Source organism: Typopeltis vanoorti, chromosome 15 (assembly GCF_054136105.1).
Source record: "Typopeltis vanoorti isolate ZY-2024b chromosome 15, IOZ_Tvanoo_1.0, whole genome shotgun sequence".
Classification (NCBI taxonomy): Eukaryota; Metazoa; Arthropoda; class Arachnida; order Uropygi; family Thelyphonidae; genus Typopeltis; species Typopeltis vanoorti.
The window spans coordinates 18827730-18848915 of NC_143563.1; the positions used below are offsets into that span (position 1 = coordinate 18827730).

At 36.9% G+C, this 21186-nt stretch overlaps 1 protein-coding gene across 1 annotated transcript in view; it reads left to right on the forward strand.

Moving 5' to 3' along the window:
- The first annotated feature begins 10623 nt into the window (after nt 1-10623).
- Nucleotides 10624-21186, forward strand: part of LOC150098435 (uncharacterized) — a 260713-nt gene continuing 250150 nt past the window's right edge. Inside the window, exon 1 of the mRNA XM_090405278.1 lies at nt 10624-10818. The gene's annotated coding sequence lies outside the window, so the exon portion shown is untranslated. The remainder of the gene's footprint in view (nt 10819-21186) is intronic.

Below are 21186 nucleotides of genomic sequence, written 5' to 3' on the forward strand. Positions count from 1 at the left end.
CTTCTAATATTCCTTGGTATTTATTGGGTTCGTTAGTTGAAATTGCTCAACTAACGTTCAAAATTAAAATGTCTAGCGTCATTAATTTTTTTCTCGTTGAATAGATAAAATTGCGCATTTATTTAAATAAACTTCAATTTGTTGTCCGACTAAAAATACGAACATTATTCTGTAATGAGTCTATTTTCTGTGCTGATAATTTCAACTCATCTATATATATTCAGCAGATGGGAAATCTTAATAAAATTTTTGGGAATTTCATATCCGAGTTTTGTTTGATTCAAGATCTCAAAGAAATGTTGAACAGTTGATGAGGAATCACTTCGGAATATTCCATATCTAATGATAAATATCTCTGAATTTTTCATTACTGAACACTAAAATTGTTTTCCATGATTTCATAGCAACAGCCAGAAATGAACTTGTTTTGCTAATTCTAAATATTTCTAGCGATTTTAGGATCCTGCAGTGTGGGAGGGAATCAAATGCTTTCTTGAAGTCTATCCATGTGATGTTTTAGTTTGTTTTTCGACTTTTTTTCATTTCCGAGAATCATTTTATCAATAAGGATCTGGTCTTTTATTCCTTAGATTTTTTTAAAAATTTCCCTTTTGTTCAATCGGATAAATCTGATTGTCTGATAAGTAATGGTATGTAGAGTTTACTGTGATTGCAATGAACAGCTTAAGCATAGTTTTTAGCATGCTGTTGGACGATAGTTGCTTGGATCTGCATCCTTATCTTTCATGAACAAAAAACTACACCCAGATATCATCCAGTTTTCGACTGCGCCTGACTGCAACATATAATTAAATTGTTCTGTGACTGGTTAGTTACTTTAACCCAAATCCATAATTTGTCTTTTATAGATGCGTTCCACTTCCTTTCTTTCTTTCTTTTTTTTTTTTAGCCTGTGCACTAACCATTTCTTCGTTAATAATGATATTCATTTTTGATCCCATTCCTGAGGCATTTTATTATGTTCAATAGGATTGTTTGTCTGAGATTGACTTCCAAAATTTGAGGCTTTCTTTTTTCAAGTTAATGATAGTTTGCATTTGTATTTTCCTGCGGAGATTGAAAGAAGTGATGTTGACTCATTCGAAATTGAATATCTTGCACATATTATTATTATTATTATTATTATTATTATTATTATTATTATTATTATTATTATTATTATTATTATTTTGCACTAAGTTTAGTGAAGTGTGCGATTTCTGTTTCCAAACAGTTTTCCGAGGATCTCTTGATATCTTTAGATGGGTTCTTTCAGAGTATTCATAAAGCATCCGATGGCATGTTCTTAAACCGGTAAACTCTTTCCTCATATGCATTATGAGGTTTTAGTTCATAATGCTTATGCCTTTCTAAAGCCCAATTTTGTATTTTTTCAGAGTAAAGTTTATACTTCCATTTCTCCTTGCGCTCTATGGTTGTCAAAGTTCCTTTTCTCCTGGTCACGCACCCCCAAAGCTAATTCTTCCGTATTTCATCAATGAATAAAAGAAAAAAAAACAGACATGATTTTAAAAATCAACTTATTCAGTATGTTGATTCTAGATAGATATGCAGAGTTCATAGACTTATAGATTAAGTAATTAAAATTAACTGACTGATATAGTAAATTGGTTTTTAAATCCACAACTATTTTTAATTCAAATTTTATTGAATGAGTTTTTCTTATTTGAAAAGATCAGATTTGAATGACAAGCAAATTAAATCAAATTAGCCAACGCGTTGTCTTCTCTTATAGGAAGTAGACGATGCCTTTTAACCCTGTCTAGCTTTCGGAGACTGAGTGGACAGTTAAATCTCCACTGGTAGTCAATCAGAGATAGCTGGCCCAAGACTATCACTAATTATAAGCAGCAACCAATAAAGAGACTGATAAACAAGTGCTGCCATATATTGGTACTTAATCCTAACAGGATATGTATCTGAAAAAGTGGGGGTTCAATGGTCGATTTTCATGATTTTATGGAACAAAAATCCCAGGTTTACAGGAGAAAAAACCCCACTTTCCTACTCCAAATATCGACTAACTCGGGAACCAGTCGAAGAAAGGCATAGAAAAGTTCTTCTACTTGGCGACTAGACTTGAACTTAAATCTATTTTCCGGAGGACTAGTGCAGAGGATGCAAGCATCATTTCCACTGAGGTACACAGATCTGCTCAAACATCCTGAAAGTAGGGAGCCTTAATCCTGTAAATAGTTTGTATAAGTTTTTTAAACAGCTATAAAATATATTTATTGAAAATTTTCTTAACATTTTAACGACCTTTACTTGCATGTCATATATATGAATAGATAGCAACCTTCTGTTCAATATTAAATAAACAAAGAAATTGGATAAATATATAAATGAAATATCATAAAGGAGTTCGTGTCATTAAGATATATTACTTAATGGCTGTTATTAATTAAACATCTAAAATAAAAATACTAGTAAGAGATTGAATTTACTACGCTTGAATAATATCTTATGGGTGATTGGGTTGCTATTATTTCATAATAATAATCATTTTTAAGAAGAAATTACATTTGTTTCACTGGACCAGTGACTCAAGTAGTTGCACTGCAAAGAGAGAAAAGCGTTTTGATAATGTCGTAATCATTACTGTCTGATTTCACAAACATTAAAACTACCTGAGGTGGTTTTCATTTTTGCTTTTAACCTTCATGACATAGAAAGTTTCTGTAGAAGCCTGGAGAAGAATTGATGAGTTTTTCGGCTTTGGCTAGTTCATCTTAGCCAAGGGTTACTGGCATTAGTGAGATGTGACTTTCAGAATATATAATATGGTTAATGGGATAGAATTTGAAAGATATAACATTTTCAGGCAGAACAGTGAAAAAGAATGGGGAGAAGTGTTTGTTGATGATAGCTGAGTTCAGTTGCAGGTCAGTGAAAATAGTGCACTTGAGGATATCTGGCTTGAGATAGTGGCCAACAGAACAAAATATACAGTTGCTTACTTCAGAAAGTTGTCCCACTGTATCACACAGACTACAGACAACAGTATATATATATTAAAAAAAACATGCAGGTAGCTTATGTCTGTACACGAATTCTAGGAGTATCAGCAACAAAGGGTTAGAGTTTGTCAATATGTTGGTACCACAGATTGTAGCCATTAGTGAGACCTTGCTATCAAAATCAGACATATTAACTAATATCGAGTGTAAAGTGTTCACTATTTTTAGGATAGACAGAATAGGAGAAAAGGGAGGGAAATGCTGCTAATGATATTGGATAACATTAAATCCAGGTACTTCTAGCAGTGAGTTTGAAGCCATCTGGTGGAAGTTTAACAAGATTGCTAGTGATGAAGAAATGCATCACCAAATCAGGACAATGGGTGCGAAAAGAGTAATCATAATAGGAGACTTTAATTATCCAAACATTGATTGGGCAGCAATAAAATCTCATGAGAAAAATAAAACTGAATTTATTGAGCTGCTGCGAGACAACTTTCGCAAGCAACGTATGACAGAAGGAATTTGAGGTCCAAGACTGTTGGATTTGATTATACTGTCAGAGGGTGTTTCAATTAGAGAGTAACTATTCTGCCTCTAGTTGGTGACAGTGATCATGAGGTTCTCAGTTGGGAAGTGGCTAACTTTATGAATGTTCGATTCAGAAAACGTTAAATGCTGAACTACAAAGCAGGAAATTATGACCAAATGAGGAGTATACTCAGTTCATATCGATGACATCAATTGCTGAATGGGAAGAGGACAATGCATGGGAAATATTTTTAAAAAAAAATACTTAAATGATGTAATATCAGACAGTGTCCTCAGAGTTGAAGAATAAATACGATAGGAGTCAAATGGATGTGTAATCTGATCAAGCAAGGGATTCTTAACAAAAGGATGACTCGGAAAGAATTTCGTGTGCATATGGATGAGTCTGGTATGAAAATTATAAGCACCAGACCAGAAGAATCACAAGTGTTGTAAGTAAAGCTGAGTATGAAAAGAAACTGGCTCTGCAAGCAAAAGATACTACCCCCAAGGAATTCTATCGATATGCAAATAAAAGAAAGAAAGAATATGAAAAAATAACTGTAACGAATGCTAATAGTACAAGGGTGACAGATGCAGAAGCGGTTGTTTAACTAATAAGTGCCCATTTTGATAAAAGTTATCAAACTGGGGAATGAAACATTGCACTCACTGCTTCCTCTTCACTGAATAAAGAAACTCAAGTATTTGAGGTATTAGAATTGTTGCACAAACTGAATAAGTATTCAACAATAGGGTCTGATAGGATATCAGCACTGATGCTAAAATAATGTTGAGCCAAACTGGCTAATCCCTTGACCAAGCTATATTATTTGAGTCTCAAAACAGGGAAGATTCCACAGGAGTGGAAAGAATATATGGTAATCCCATTATACAAGAGTGGTGCAAAGACTACTCTATGCAATTATCGACCTACTGGACTGGTGATGAAGATTTCGGAAAAGTTCGTTAGGGTTCCGGAAATGGGTTGACCAAGTATCTCTACATTGTAATGAACAGCATGGGTTTACTAAGGGACGGTCATGTTTTAGCAACTTACTCACATTCTATAACAATTTCTTGTCTAGTTCAATGGTAACATTAAACTAGACAAGGGGAATGGATACACCATGATACTTTTGAAATTTGCTACGTGTTTTGACAGAATACAGCAGGGAAGACTGTTGCATAAATTGGAGAATATGAGTTTCGATTATAAACTATTAGCGTGGATAAGAGGATGGCTGACTGACATATCAAAAAGTCGTATATGGGGATGTGAGTCTGTAAGATTTAAGCACCAGTGGTGTACCAGAAGGATCAGTCCTTGGTCCACTGTTATTGAATCTGTACATTAATTGGAAGGATTTGACAAGCAACATACAGCTATTTGCTGATGATGATGTAAAGATAGGTAAGGTAATCAGGAATGCGGCTGATATGCAGAACTTTCAGAATATGAAAAAGCTGGATTGTGGGCATGGTAAAATGAATATCAGTATATGTAAAGTCATGCACTTTGGCGTGACTTATTGTGCACAGGACTGGTCTCATGGTTTCCGTTGTGATTCTGATACAATGCAGAGAGTGCAAAGAAGAGTGTTAATAATGATAACAGGATTGTGGACTAGAGGAGAGAATTCTCCATGCTTGCTATGCTTTCTGCGCAAGCACCTTACTTGAGAAAGAAGTAATATTTATTTGTTAATAAATGCATGCATTTATAAGCATTCCATTTAGGCTTTTATTTTTGTAGGCTGAAGACGTCTTAAGCTTGCGCGGCAATAATTGAGTTTTGCGTTGTATATCGAAGGCCGATGCTTGCTTGTCACGTCAAAGCTACCTTAGCTTGCTCGGTTGTAGGAGCTTCCAAGTCCTCGCAGCAGCACTGTGATTTCATGCACGCACATAGCCATTTCACGTCGTCTCACTCTGTTGCTTAAACACAGGCCATACGCACTCAACGTAGCTCTAGCCAGTGAGCTTCAGCCAGCCTTTACAAGTGTGCGTGTTGCTTTGGAAAATTAATTTACAACCAACTGTTTATGACAAGTTCATAAAGAACTGTAGGGTAGAATTTGTATTCAAGTAGCTAAATTGAAAAAGATAGAATATCATTTGTAAAATGAATGTTGTATTTGTGTGATTAAATTTACATGAATTTCTAAATATATAGCTTTAAATGGTCAGTAATTCATTATTCTGCTAATCAGACTTCAATCACACCTCTCACCCCCTGAATGACGACAAGAACAAGCGTGAATTTCAAGACCAGCATTCACCCCTGGTGGACTACTGATTATGAAGACATATTGAGATTTTGTAGACTGCAGATTTTGGCAAACAGAAGAAAAAGAGGTCGTATGATACAGACTTATAAGCTTCCGAAAGGGTCACACAGCATTTCAATACATGGAATTTTTCATTTTATGGAAGGTGGTCTAAGTACAACATTCTTGGAAGCTGAGAATGAATGCCGCTAAGAAGGTTGTGAGATCTTTTTCTCTCATAGAGTAATGCGTGATTGGAATGATGGCAACTGAATGTTGTGTGTGCAAGAAGTGTGAATGAGTTCAAGTATAAGGGCTGGTGCATGTAGTGTGTGGCCTCACTCGATGAGTCCCTGACTCCCTGGAGAGATCTTTGTCAATATTAATAACAATAGTAGGCCAGGAGATGTAAACTATGATGGAGATAGGATGCATTAGCAAATAAGCTCAATGAGTGGCAAACTGGAAATTATTATTACGGGGGACTTCGGAACATTGATTGGAAGAATGAAAGGACACATTTGAAGAAGGAAATTGAATTAATCAATTACTACAGAATAGTTACCTTAGTCAGCATCTGATGGAATGTACTAGGGATTTAAGAGTGCTAGATCTAGTAATCCTTCAGTATTTGTCATAACCAATATGACCATATTGCCACCATTTTGTGAGGGTGATCATATAGTGATCTAGGAGGTGGCTAAATGTATGGAAGTTTCAGTTAAGAGAGAGTATATGTATGTGTGGAATCTCAGGGCCGGAAAGTATAAAAGACGCAGGAAAGTGCTTGGAGTAATGAAATGACATGAGAAACTGTAAGGCCAAGATGTTGATCGTGCATAGATGGTGGTGAAGGGGTGTTTGAGGGAAGCAATAGCAGACTTTGTACCTACGATCAGAAGGATATATTGAGTGGGAATTAAATGAATAAATGTCATCATTAAGCAAGAGCTACATAAAAAAAGATGAAATATGCAGAGAATTCAAAGAGAAAGGGGACCATCAGGCACATGAGCATTACAAAACAGAGGCCAGAAGCATGACCATTATAAGAAAGGTAAAATCAGAATATGAAAGGAAATTAGTACTACAGGCCAAAAGCAATCCCAGAGAGTTCCTTCAGTATGTTGCAAGTAAAAGAAAGAAAGAATGTTTATGTCAGAGTAACTTTAATGGATACCAATAGTTGGTAACTGAATCAGATGGAATAGTTGAATTACTAAGGGAAAATTTGCATGAGTATATCATCCAGGTAGATATATTGTCATAACAAGGAAAAAACGTTTTTATATGGAAATAGAGACAGATGAACTTTGGTGTGAATACATCTATGGAAATAGATAGATACCAGCTCGACTTTTACGAAAAATGCTAGCCAACTGGCAATGCATTTGACTATAATATTGAATTCATGTTAAAGTTTAATGGAGTGAATCAGCATCAAAAAAGGATTAGAAATATTATCTATGTCCTGCTTTCTGTGTGTGTGTGTGTGTGTGTGTGTGTGTGTGTGTGTGTGTGTGTGTGTGTGTGTGTGTGTGTGTGTGTGTGTGTGTGTGTGTGTGTGTGTGTGTGTGTGTGTGTGCGTGCGTGCGTGTGTCTCATATTGAATTTTATATTATTTTATTCAATTTTTCTGTTCAATGCAAAATTGTATAATATGAGATTTGTACAAGTATCATATTGTACTTCATAATGAGTTAATGATACAAAATACTGGAAGAATTACATACTATTTTTAATCCTTTCTTAGTGCTGTTTCACTCCATTTAACTTTTAAAATGAGTTTCTCCCAATATTTTAGCTTTAACACACGGATACTATTTAATTCAAATCTCGGTTGCTCCTAAAGGGGCTGAAGGAGGGAGTGGAACAATTTTGTTGCATAAAGGGAGCTGTAAGTCTCCGCAGCAAATTACCGACCGATTAGCATCTTATGAGTTGTGGTCAAGGCATTCGAGACGTTGGTTAATAGGGAAATACAGGAACAGGCAAACAAGAATGAAATACAATATGGGTTTAATTCATATACTATATGTAGGGTAGATCATGCCTCAATAACTTGCTAGCCTTTTATAATATAGTGAAAGCTAAGTTGGATAAGGATAATGAGTTTACAGTAACTGATGGACTTTACAAAGGCTTTTGACAGGATGCAACATGAAATTCTAATCAATAAATTGCAGGGCATGGAAATGGAATAAAGTTGGTGAAATAGATGAATGTGGTTATGGAGAGATTCCAGATTGTACTTTATCAGGAGCGAAGTATATCAGTAGGAGTCCTGCAGTATGACTGGTATCATGCTGCAGGACTCTGTTCTTGGTCAACAATATTTAATTTGCCCATTAACGGCATATGATATGAGAGCAACTATTCAGTTGTTTACTGATAATGCAAACTTCGAGCAAAAATGCAAAAATGTTGTAGAATGGTTTAAGCAGACTGGCAGAATGGGCAAAAGAGAATGCATTATCAGTTCAATGTGTCAAAATGTAACGTTCTCCATTTTTTTTTGGCGGGGGGGGGAAGTGGGAGATTAGTAGCCATGTAACATATTTATGGAAATGTACTCCAGAAAGAAGTCGAAGCGATGGATAAGATTAGTTCAGTCTTAACACACGGATATAGTTTAATTCAAGTTAGTCAAGAAAGAGTTATGTTCAGATGGCATACTGCAAAAGTGGCTAAAACATCTCATTGGATTACTTTGTTACTGAAGAACACCCTGACGAACAGAAATAAGTAGGATATTATATCTCTTTATATGGCTTTGATGAGAACTCATCTTAACTGCTGTGAGCAGATCTGGTCACATTTGCGAATAAGGAGGGGATGTAGATGATGCAGAGTGGATCTGACACCAGAACGGTGTTAGATCTATGGAATGCATCTTCTAGGAATAGGATAAATATTTGTAGGTTACAGAAATTGGTTAACAGACGGAAAAAGGGTATATGATTGAGACATACAAATTACTGATGAGTTTTTTACAGGATTAATAGAGAGGTTTTTTTTTCAGAACAGGTCTGTAGTAGGAAAACTAGGGGTAACCCATGGAAATTGAGCAAGAGTGTGGTTAGCAGGGGTGTGAGGACTGGATTTTTACTTGTAGAGTGTTAAATGAGTGGAATATGTTGCCGCGGTCTGCTGCAGGAGTCGTGATTGTGAATTTGTTAAAAAAAATATGGTAGATATCGACAAATGTGCTTGGCATAATGTTTAGGGGAGCCTGTGTAGCTCAGTGGATGTGGCGTTTACACACCACGGCGCTTAGCCGCACGAAGGAAGACTTGGTTTCGAGTCTAGTCGGCGACTAGAGGAAATTTTTCTAAGCCTTTTTTCGACCGGTTCTCGAGTTAGTCGATCTCTGGCACGGGCAAGCGGGTTTTTCCTCCCGGAAACTCGGGTTTTTCGTCCCATAAACTCAAGAAATTCGACCGTAGAACTCACATTATTTCAGACATTAAATATATTGTGTTAGGGTTAGGGACCACGAGATGGCGGCACATTTGAGCCGTCTCTCTTCACTGCGTACCGCTTAATTAGTGATAGCCTTGGGCCATCTATCTCTGATTGATACCAGTGGAGATTGAACTGCCCACTCAGTCTCCAAAAGTTATATAGGGCTAAATGGCCTCGCCTACTCCCCGTATATGGGAATAAAAGGGCGTTAGATTATTTTTTTTATAATGTTTAGGACCTTGCTCCATTAGTCTAACTCCACAGACTTGCCCATGTACTACTACTAATAATAATAACATCACTTCTAATTACTATTCCTTTGTAGTGTTGTGGAAGTGACGTTTGCTTCCATAGCCCTATCTGCTCGAAGAAAGGCGTTCTCAGTTGAATCCAGTCACTGACTCGAGTAACTTTCCTGACCCTGTCTTCGACCGATTCACGAATTAAAGCCACGGCCAAGAATGCGGTTTTCCCCCGGAAACTCAAGAAAATCGACCGAATGACCAACACTATTTCAGACAACTGTATACTGAATGATAGAATACAAGATGGCGGAAGTTGTGTGCCTCTCTTCAACGCACGCTTTCTATAATTAGTTATAGTCTTGACTCAGCTATATTTGATTGGCTACCGTGAAGATTGAACTGACCCTCAGGCTCGTAAAATTAGATAGAGCTAAAACAGACTCGCCTATTCCTTTTAAGGATAAAAGGTGATAATGGATTTATTTTTTTATTCTGATCACTGACTACAGGATTTTTTAAGGCTTTCGTGAGCCGATTTCAGGATTATTCTGTCTTTGTTGCAGTTGGGGAAGCTTGAGTTTTTCAATTTTAATGTCTCAGAAAAAAATCGACCACAGAACACCTACAAGAAACAAAAGCTCAATACCTCTTATCTAGCATACTGTGGGAATCTACTCAACCTCGCGATTGCAATTGCTACCTTTGGGAATGAAAAGGCTTTTGATCACTTAAAAAAAAAAAAGCTTTCGATCACTTATTTATGTATGTAAAAATTCTCGATTGTTCCGCACACACACACACACACACACACACACACACACACACACACACACACACACACACACACACACACACACACACACACACACACACACACACACACACACACACACACACAAAGTCTTAAATATTAAGCTTAATAAAAATGAATTCATCCGTTCTTGAGTTATTTCATACGGATAGTTAAGCGGAGAGACAAATATGACTTAGCCAGAGAACAAGTGCTGTTCTCTGGCTAACCCGATTAGAATTATTGCAATTTAATATTGATTTTGACGAACTCCAACTTAAAAAAATGTTAATATGATTAGAGGGCGCTTTTTCATAATAAAACAACTCTGAAGATGTGGCGATTGTTTTTGTGATGTTTATTTTGTGTATCTGTAGTTCGATAGAAGTTTTTTTTATCACGAAATTCTTATAATTTTATTAAATCATTACAAACATTTATGAAAGATAAACAGCGAAGTGCGTATCGTATGGACGCTTTATAGTTTTATATGAGTCTGCGAATGATCTGCGTTTACACAATTGACATTATTTGATGTAAGAGGCGATCACTGTTCAGTTTTTTATATTGGAGATGTCATGTAATAATATAAATAAACTTTAGCTTGATATATGGATCGAAATAACGTATTTCGTGTTAAATCGTTTCAGAAACACGTTACATTTTCTGCTAGGAAAATTACTATTGGTAAAGAACGAATAACGATAAAGAATGATTATCCCAAACCATATTTCTTCCCAGTACTGTCTTAACCATACATTAGTTTTTTGTTTTATTTGTTTTTAACCAATTGTTTTCTGTTTTATTTGTTTATAACAATTTTTTTTAACAATTTGTTTTTAACCATTAGATAAGGATTACATGAATGTTGAAGACAATGACAAGTAAAAATATGGAGGTTATTATCCCGCTTCAAAATTTCCTCATTATGATTTGGCTGCATGTTGACTATTGTGCACAGATTTGGTCACCTATTTTTTTTTTTTTTTTTTTGTGGATCAGGAAAGTGGTGGAGAGGATCAAGAAACAAGTGACCAGGCTGTAGAAAATAGACTGAAATGGCATATGAAAATAGATTGAAGGTGTGTGGGTTGCATTGTGTAGCTAGCAGGTGGAAAAGAGAGGACATGATATAAATTTACCTGGAAGTTGTGTAAGAATGTGTTAGTAAGAGTGTGCAGACTAGATTTTTTTTTTTTTTTGCTGGGAAGGTGAGGAATAATTGAAATGGATTGCCTGAGACATTTGTGAATGCTCTGACAGTGAAGAGTTCAAGGACAAGTATAATAGGTATTGTACTGGACAGCACTCTCTTTCAGAACATGTATTATGCTATGGGTTATGAGAAGATTAGTCTTGTCCTTTATTGAGGTCTCATCAGTGGAAACTAGACCCAAGGAAATACTGAGGTAGATTCAATGCAGAAGTCAGATTTCTAGCTCTTCATCACTGCCATAATCCATTATGATATCTAAATTTCAAGTCCTTTGTCTACCATAATCCTTTTATCCATTATTTCCCCTGTCTTCTTCAATATAACACCACCAGTTGTATATATAAAATCCTATTCTTATTCTCCAGATTTCAAAATCTTAACTTTGCTGGAAGTTTATTTTGCGCTTGGTTAGACTTTTGCACCACCTTGCTACAGTCCTGAAGATATTTTCAGGCGCAAACTTTGTTTGCTCACATTTGGATAAAGGATTAAACTAAATTTATTATAATCTTAACTTTGCAATGTTGAATTGGTACTCTCACAGCTCTCTCCCATCGCTACTTTCTGTTATCTGCAAACAGCTGCATTAAATTCTCAATTAAATTTCTCCAACTATCATTATCTTTACCATATAAAATAAACAGTAACGGCCCTAAATCAGCTAGTATACATTACTAGCTATCTAGTGACTTTCCTCTTCCAAGATGCTTCTCACACATAGGCATCTTACTGATACTTATCATATAGCTATGTTCTTATTCAGCTTCATCCATCCTAATTCACGTGCATCCGAGAGATACATTCATTACTAGTATGTGCTGAAATGCAATAAAACTTTAAAAAAAAAAAAACACTGCAAATATAATACATGATAGTTTATTTATTTTCAGTTACAATCTAGAAATTATTGAACAAAGAAACAAAGAAAAAACAGCAACTAAACCAATATTATATTGACATCGGAGTTGGCGGTATCTCTCAGAGATACAATTTACTATCAGATATCACTTTCACATTCAACTCTATCATTCTCTTCATCAGACTCGAGTAACATTCGCTGAATCTCTTCAACATCTGATGGATTATCCAATCTATATATTTTTCCAGCCATTTTCAACAATATTTAAAAAAATAAAATAAAATAACCAATACTATACTGACATCAGAGTTTGCGGTATCTCTCAGATACAATTTACTATCAAATATCACAAACCTTTATATAACACTTGTTAAACTAAACTGATGGCATAAACATTGTGAATATCACTCATAATATATGTATGCACAGCTAGTCACGACCTCCAAGTTATAACTGGATATGTGTAAGAATATTTATATTAAAACAATTTGTTGATATCTGTCAGATCAGCTGTGACCTCTGCAGGATTAAATACCAATTCAGCATCTGGCAGTTGTTAGAAGCCTTTGTAGAAGTAATCTAAATATACTTCTACATGAATCCTCCCCCCTCCTCCAATCAATACAAATGTTACACTCTTAGTAAATTGCACCTTTTCCCCAGTATCCTTTTCTCAATTTTTCCCTTCACCATTGTGTAAGGCTCTTGTTAAACAAACATGGCAAGGTTGATGTTAATTCCCTTGAACATGTGGCAGTATGTCATCAAGTCTTATTGCATTATTAATACTAAATATATTTAATTCCTCATATAATATCTCCTGCTTACCATTATTTTCTCTGTTATTCTTCTCTCTCTCAAGCTTCTGTTATTTCATCATTCACTCCCAGAGAATCAAATGACAGAATAACAGAAACTTGAGAGATTAAGTTGCCAGCCTGGTTGACTGAGTGTTATTAAGTGGTTTGTGTATCCACTCAACAACCATCAGGTTGTAGGTTCAAATCCAGCCATAAGTGTGGATGTTTGTGACTATCCTTAGGCAGGAGATGAATTTCATCACCTGGTGTGAGACCACCACCCTGCTTATTGGAGGCCTGAAGTGACTTGAAAAAAAGTTCCATGTTTGGTTTCTAGAGTAGGGTTTTCACACTACGTAATGAATCAGTAAAAATACAAAAGAAATGACAGCATTGATTAAAAAATTGAGTAAAAAGTCCCCAGGCCACTTATGGTGCTAATGTACTATACTGTTATTATTATTACGGGCAACTTCAAGGAGTCCTTAGCCTCATCAAGGGAGGTCCTAAACATCATGTCAAGAACTATTCAGCATTCGCGCAGTACCTATCATATTTTGCTTTGAACTCATCACAGTCATAGCACCCACAACAGAATCTGGCAGCTTATTCCACTCATTCACTACTCTGCAAGTAAAAAACCTAGTCCTAACACCCTTGCTAACTACACTCTTGCTCAGTTTCCATGGATGGCCTCTTAGTTCTCCCACCACCAGACCTGTTCTGAAAAATTTCCTCTGAATTAATCTTGTAAAAACCGCTCAGTAATTACAACGTCTCAATCATATCACCCCTTTTCCACCTATCAACCAATTTCTGTAACCCACAGATCTTCAACCTGTTCTTGTAAGGTTCATTCCATAGACCAGCTACCATCTTGGTCACTCGCCTCTGGATCCTCTCTACCTCCTCCCCATCAAGAAGAAATCCTGTTGCCCAATCTGGGTCTTATCAAGGCTCGATAAAGAGGAACAATAACCTGCTTGTCTCTGCTTGTCATAGTATTCTTCAGTAACCAACTTATCTGATGAGCTGATTTAGCCACTTTTGCTATGTGCCCCCTAAACTTCAACTCCCTATCCACCAACACTTCTAGGCTTCATCAATTTCCTGGAGTACAGTTCCACCAATGTGGTATACTGCTGCTAATCTTTTCACCCCGAAATGCATAACCTTACATTTTGCCACATTAAACTGACATCCATTCTCCTTAGCCCAGTCTGCCAATCTGTCCGAATCATCCTGCAAAATTTTGACATCATGTGTATTTACTATAAATAAATAAACAGTTCCTCTCAGATCCTTTCCTATATCATTAATGAACAAATTAAATAGCAGTGGTCCAAGAACAGAACCCTGTAGCACACCGCTAGTCACAGGCCTTCTTTTGGACTCCACTCCTGAAGAACTCTGCTATAGGCTTACGATGTTTTGTGAGTGGGAAGCACATTAATAGAATATTAAATTTTTATTATATTATTATATAGGTATCTCTGTGCAAAGTTTTGCTGTGCAGCTTTGTGGCAATGCTTCTGATTTTTGATACATGACCATAAAAAAAAAAGAAAAGAAGCAATGTGCCTTAAACTGATACAATGTGTCTACATTCATAACACACTCAGCCAATGCATTCCACTCACCAATAATTCTCCATGCAAAGAACCTGCTCCTCACTCCCCTGCTCACACCCTCCTTATACAATTAACGGTGGGTGATGGCCTCTTGTTTTACCCCCCCCCTCTCCCATTCTATGAAAAATCTTGTCCATGTGAACCTGATAACAACCCCTGACTAGCTTATTATCTCAATCATATTCCCTCTCTTTCTCCCCTATTCACAAGGCTTTGCAGTTTATATTCTTTCAATCTGTCCTCATACATCACTTTCCAAAGACCACTGATCAACTTTGTGAATCTTCTCTAGAAGATATCCTCATCACCATGAAAACCTGATGACCAAATCTGTACAAAATAATTCCATATGAGGCCTGATCAAGGCCTTATGCAATAGCATCATAACCTCATTTTTTTTTGCATTTCAGGTCCTTGTCTACCACCATCACTCCCAGATCTCTCATCTAGGTTACCAGCAAAGGTTGGTCGATTTGTAGAGCCTCTGCTACTAATGGCTTACTCAAAAAGTTAAAAAAGCAAGTTTGAGCGTGGTTAGTAGTTGGAAGGGGATCAATCGTTTGATGCTGTTGGCACACTCTCCCTCGATGAGTCTTTGGACTCCCTGGAGGTGTTACATAATAATAATCTCCTCTATCTCCTTTGAAATTTCCCCACCAAGTGTATACTTTGCATCCCATTGTTGCTTACCAAATTTCACTTTGCAAAACTGAACTGACATTTTCACTTACTTGCCCATTCTTGCAAGTCCTTCTTACAGGAGGACTTGCAAGAATGGGCAGGTAAGTGGAACTTACAGGAGGACTTGAAGTTCTCCTGTAAGGCCATAACATCTGCATGATTCTGCATTGCTCTCCCCAATTTTGCATCATCTGCAAACAGCTGCATACCACTAGTTAAATCCGTCCCAATATCATGAATGTAAAATTGAACAACAATGGTCCCAAAACTGACCCCTGTGGCACACTACTAGTAACCTTCCTCTTTTGGGATACTGCACCCCCATGTACAACTTTCTGATACCTATCAGACAACGAGTCACTGGTCCAACTCAGAAGTCTGTTATCCAATCCCATGTGTTTCAATTTATTTAACGGCTTGTCATGTGGCAAGTACGTTAGTAAGTTAGTGAAACATGATCTCCTTTCAACAAACCCATGCCGATAACCACAGAGGATACTGCTGTTATCGACCTGTTTCTGTATTCTACTTCTCACCAATCTCTCTAGTACTTTCACCACAACTCCAGATATGCAGATTGACCTATTATTTGTAGCCACAGCCTTATCACCATCTTTATGCATTGAAACAATTTTACCTTCTTTCCATTCCCTTTGAACCTGTGTTGTAAGACTCTTTATTAAACAGGCATGTCAATGCTACTGCTAATTCCCTAGAACATTCTCTTAAGATACATGGTGATGTCATCAAATCCTATCGCTTTATTGACATTAAGGTTATTTCTTCACATACCTCCTGCTCACTCGCAATTAAGCTATCCTCTTCTATGTCCTCGATGCTTAAGTTCTTCATGATTCCACCCTGATCAGGATGAAACACCATTATAAATTGATCACTGAATACCTTAACAATATCTTCTGCAGCAGTTACCATTCTATCATTTTCATCCATCACCATCATATTACCATAATCATTCTATTTTCTACTTGCCACATATCTAAAAAACTCTAGGGTTTTTCTTTGCCTAATTTGCCAATTTATACTCATATTGCACTTTTGTTTTCCTTATTAACTGAATCACTCTCCTGTCTTGTTTTTTATACTCTTCATGTAACTGATTATCATTATTGATCTTGTACTCCTCCAAATTGCCTTCTTCTTGCAGATTTCATGCTTAAGCTCCCCATTCATCCATTTTACACCTACCTTATTATTATTATTATTATTCAAGGCAACTCCAAGGAGTCTACAGACTCACTGAGGGAGGCCCTAACATCATGTCAAGAACAACTATTCGACATTCACACAGTATCAATCATACCTCGCCTTGAACTCATTCACGGTCGTAGCACCCACAACAGACTCTGGCAGCTTATTCCACTCATTCACCACTCTCCAAGTAAAAAACCTAGCTCTAACACCCCTGCTACCCACCTTCTTGCCCAGCTTCCATGTATGGCCCCTAGTCCTCCCACCACCAGTCCTATTCTCAAAAATATCTTCTGGATTAATCTTATAGAAACCCTTCAGTAATTTGAATGTCTCAATCATATCACCCCTTTTCCGCCTATCGACCAATTTTTGCAACCCACAAATCTTCAACCTGTTCTCATAAGGTTCATTCCACAGACCTGCTATCATCTTGGTCACTCGTCTCTGGATCCTCTCCACCTCCTCCCCATCAAGAAGAAACCCTGGTGTCCATATCTGGGCACAATAGTCTAGATGGGGTCTTATCAAGGCTCGATACAGAGGAACAATACTTGTTTGTCTCTGCTTGTTAATGTATTTTTCAGAAGCCAAGTGATTTAATGAGCTGATTTAGCCACTTTTGCAATGTCCCCTAACTTCAGTTCCCTATCCACCAACACTCCCAAATTCCTGGCCTCATCAATCTCCTGGAGTACGGTTCCACCAATGTGATATACTGCTGCTATTCTTTTCACCCCAAAATGCATAACCTTACACTTTGCCACATTAAATTGACTTCCATTTTCCCTAGCCCAGTCCTCCAAGCTATCCAAATCATCCTGTAAAATTTTGACATCCTGTGCACTCACAATTGCTGTACCTAACTTTGCATCATCAGCAAACAGATGAACACTTCCTCTCAGATCCTTTCCTATATCATTGATGAACAAATCGAAAAGTAGTGGTCCAAGAACAGTGCCCTGTGACACATCACTAGTCACAAGCCATCTTTTGGACTCAACTCCTGAATAAACCACTCTCGTATCTCTCCATCAACCACCCTCCTATCCATCTCACCAACCCTATATCCATCCCCATCTGCTCCAGTTTACTGATTAGAGTTCCATGTGGTATCCTGTCAAAGGCCTTTGCAAGGTCCAGTAGTATCACTGTAAACCCATTACTCTTATCCAGTTCAGCCTTCACTGTGTTATAAAACGTGAGCAAGTTACTGAGGCATGATCTACCCTTCACAAAACCATGTTGTCCCCCATACAATATCCCATTTTCATCTATCCAATCCTGTATTCTTTTCTTGACTAATTTCTTCAAGACCTTGACAACGATTCCCTAATTGGTCGGTAATTTACAACAGCAGTCTTGGAACCTCCTTTATGCAGTGGAACTATTTTCCCCTCTTTCCACCCCCTCGGGACTAACCCAGACCCGAGACTCAAATTAAACAAAATGGTCAAGGGTACTGACAGTTCTTTAGCCGCTTCACGTACGACAAGAGCTGGTATACCATACAATCCCACAGATGTATTGACATTGAGGTTATGCAATAGACTACTCACCTCCACTTCATTCACCAAAATTCCCATATAATCTATTGGTTCATTCATTTCTGCAATGTCACCACCTGGGTGATATATTCTTGCAAAGTGCTCACTCAGTAACTCAACCATATCAACTGATTCAGTTACCTCCCTACCATCGGCATTCTTTAAAATCATTCTGCCATATACATTTTTCTTTTACTTGCAACATATCGAAAAAACTGTTTAGGATTCTCTTTAGCCTGCATGGTCAATGTTCTTTCTTAATCCTTTTTTGCTTTTCTTACCACACTCGTTACCCTTCTGGCCTGCGCTTTATACCGCTCATGTGCCTGCAGGTCACCGTTCTCCTTAAATTCCCTCCATAGTTGTTTCTTTTTTTGCAGCTCAAGCTTAATGGTGTTATTCATCCATTTAACCCCTACTCGATTTATTATTCGGACTCTAGGTATACAGTCAGCCATTGCTTCATGCAAACACTTCTTAACTGCCTCCCATGCACTATCAACTTCTAGCCCTTGCAGTTGTACATGACATGGCACTGAACTAATCAAACTCCTAAGCTTGTCATACTTACCAGCTCGATAATTCCACATGTACCCTGTCTTAATTGTAAATTGTAAATTATTCAGCCTTTTGGCCTTCGGAATACATTTATACATTGATGCTGTTATGTATTTCTTTGTCATTTCCGAAGCAGCATTTATTTCTTTATTGCTCACTTCCTCAGTTCCGTTTTATAGCTTCAAGCTATCTGCTAAGCTTGTCATAATCACGAGCCTTGTACTTCCACATATATTCTTTCCTCCCAAAAGTCTGCATATGGCTAGTCACAACCCAGTTGATCACTTCATTATCACTCTCATCAACTGGAGGAAAGTGCAAAATCCCCACTCACAATTACTTCCTCTGATGAAATGATCAGATCTAAAATTCTTGATCCTCACATGCCCTCCTTTACATGCTGCCTGAGATGGTTATCTCTCTCAAGAACTCGAGAAATTCACTTTCCTTATTCCCAAATGCTATCTCTTCATTCCAATCTATACTGCTATAATTAAAATTGCTTAATAATTACCCTTCCTTTGTTCACTATCCAAGTTGTTTATACATTTCTTCATCACCACCCTCCACATTTCCTGGCCTATAGCAACATCTAACTAAATATATCTTCCTGTCCACCTCCACTTTACACCAAATTGCCTTAAACACCATACTATTAAAAAATAGACCATACCACACTGTGAAAACATAAACCGTACACCATACTATAAAAACATAAACCATATACCAAAAAGGGAAAAAAGGCCTAAGTTCGATTCTCATCATGATGGGAGGAATCTTTATATGGACGTTTTTCAATCGAAGGTGAGTTAGCTGATCTCATACGGAGGTAGCAGGGTTTTTTCTCCTGGAAACTCAGGTTTTTCATCCCACATACAGACAAATTGGCCCTTCAGAACATGCAATTTACAGACAAAAAAATACTAGCTGTGGTGGTGGTAGTGGCCAGTAGACGGTGCAGATGTTGATGATTGGTAGTAGAGGTTTGGTGTAGTGGTAGAGATGGAGAGTTGTATAATAGGTGTCCTCCTGCAACGAGTCTTCGGACTCCTTGCAGGAGGACATATATACGAATAATAATAATAATAGTATGAAAAACTTCAGCGTTGAAGTTCACAGCTTAAAGATGTTATATTATTATTATCAGCATCATCATTAGAGATCTCCAATCTACACCTTGACTCCAGAAAGTCAAGGACTTGTTGAGGGAGACCACGCCAGCTGTCATACCTTTTCTTAAACTAATTCACACTATATGCACTCACCAATTCAGCAGGCACTGTTGCATTTCCTCACTGCTTTGTGACAGAAAAAGTAACTTACCCGTGATGTTTCTTAACTGCTCATATACTCATTTTCAATTAATGTTCCCTTTCCTTTATCCTTCTTCCATATAATGAAAAATTTCATCAGCTTGATCCCATAACAATCTTTCAGAGGTTTATAGCAGTGTTACAAAGTCTACATGCTATTAGTCTGTCCTTATAATCTACATTTCATAATCCCATTATTATCTTAGTAACTCTTCTTTGCTCTTCACAGCTTCTACATTCATTTGGAACCCAGGAAACCAAATCTGTACATAGTTTTCCAGGTGCAGTTGGATCAAGCCTTGCAAAGAGACAAAATGACTTTATTATACATGATTGCTCATTTCAGCATCGCATTTATTTTCTGAGTTGTATTTGCAATGTATGCTGTGTGACCTTTGAACTTTAACTTTTTATCTACCATAACTGCAAAGGGTTCCCAAGCATAATATAATATGCCAATTAGCAATCTTATCACAATAAAGTGTATAACTTGTAAATAAAGCTATTGAATTACATATTTACATTATATAAAAATCTTACATTGAATTGACAACCAATCGTTTGCCCATAGTTTCAGCTTATTTAAGTCATTCTGTAAGTGCAGCATATCAATAGCATCCTTAATTGCCTTGCCTATCTTTGCATTGTCAGCAAAGATAGGCAAGGTAATCTCCTGTCAAGTCAATCCTGTCAATATAATGTTATTATAATATAACATTATTATATTATAATAACATTATATATTATAATATAATATAAAAAATATATTATAATAACAATATATTCAAGGTATACATTTTTGGTCGTTTTTATAGATAGAAATACACTTTTATTAATACAGACCAGTATTTTACAAATAAACATTTATTAAAACCTACCAGTTTCACCAGCAAACTGTCTGGCTTTTTCAAGGTATTACGGAGATATGAAAGTAAATGCAAATTAAAAGGAACATAAAAAACGTTGTAAACCAAACTAGTATCTATGGTTACACGTTTCGCGTGACAGAGATGGCTTATTGTTCTTATTCATTATCACGCATGCGCGTTTGTTGTAGACTTGCAATGTGATTACTGGCCAGCTGCAGTTC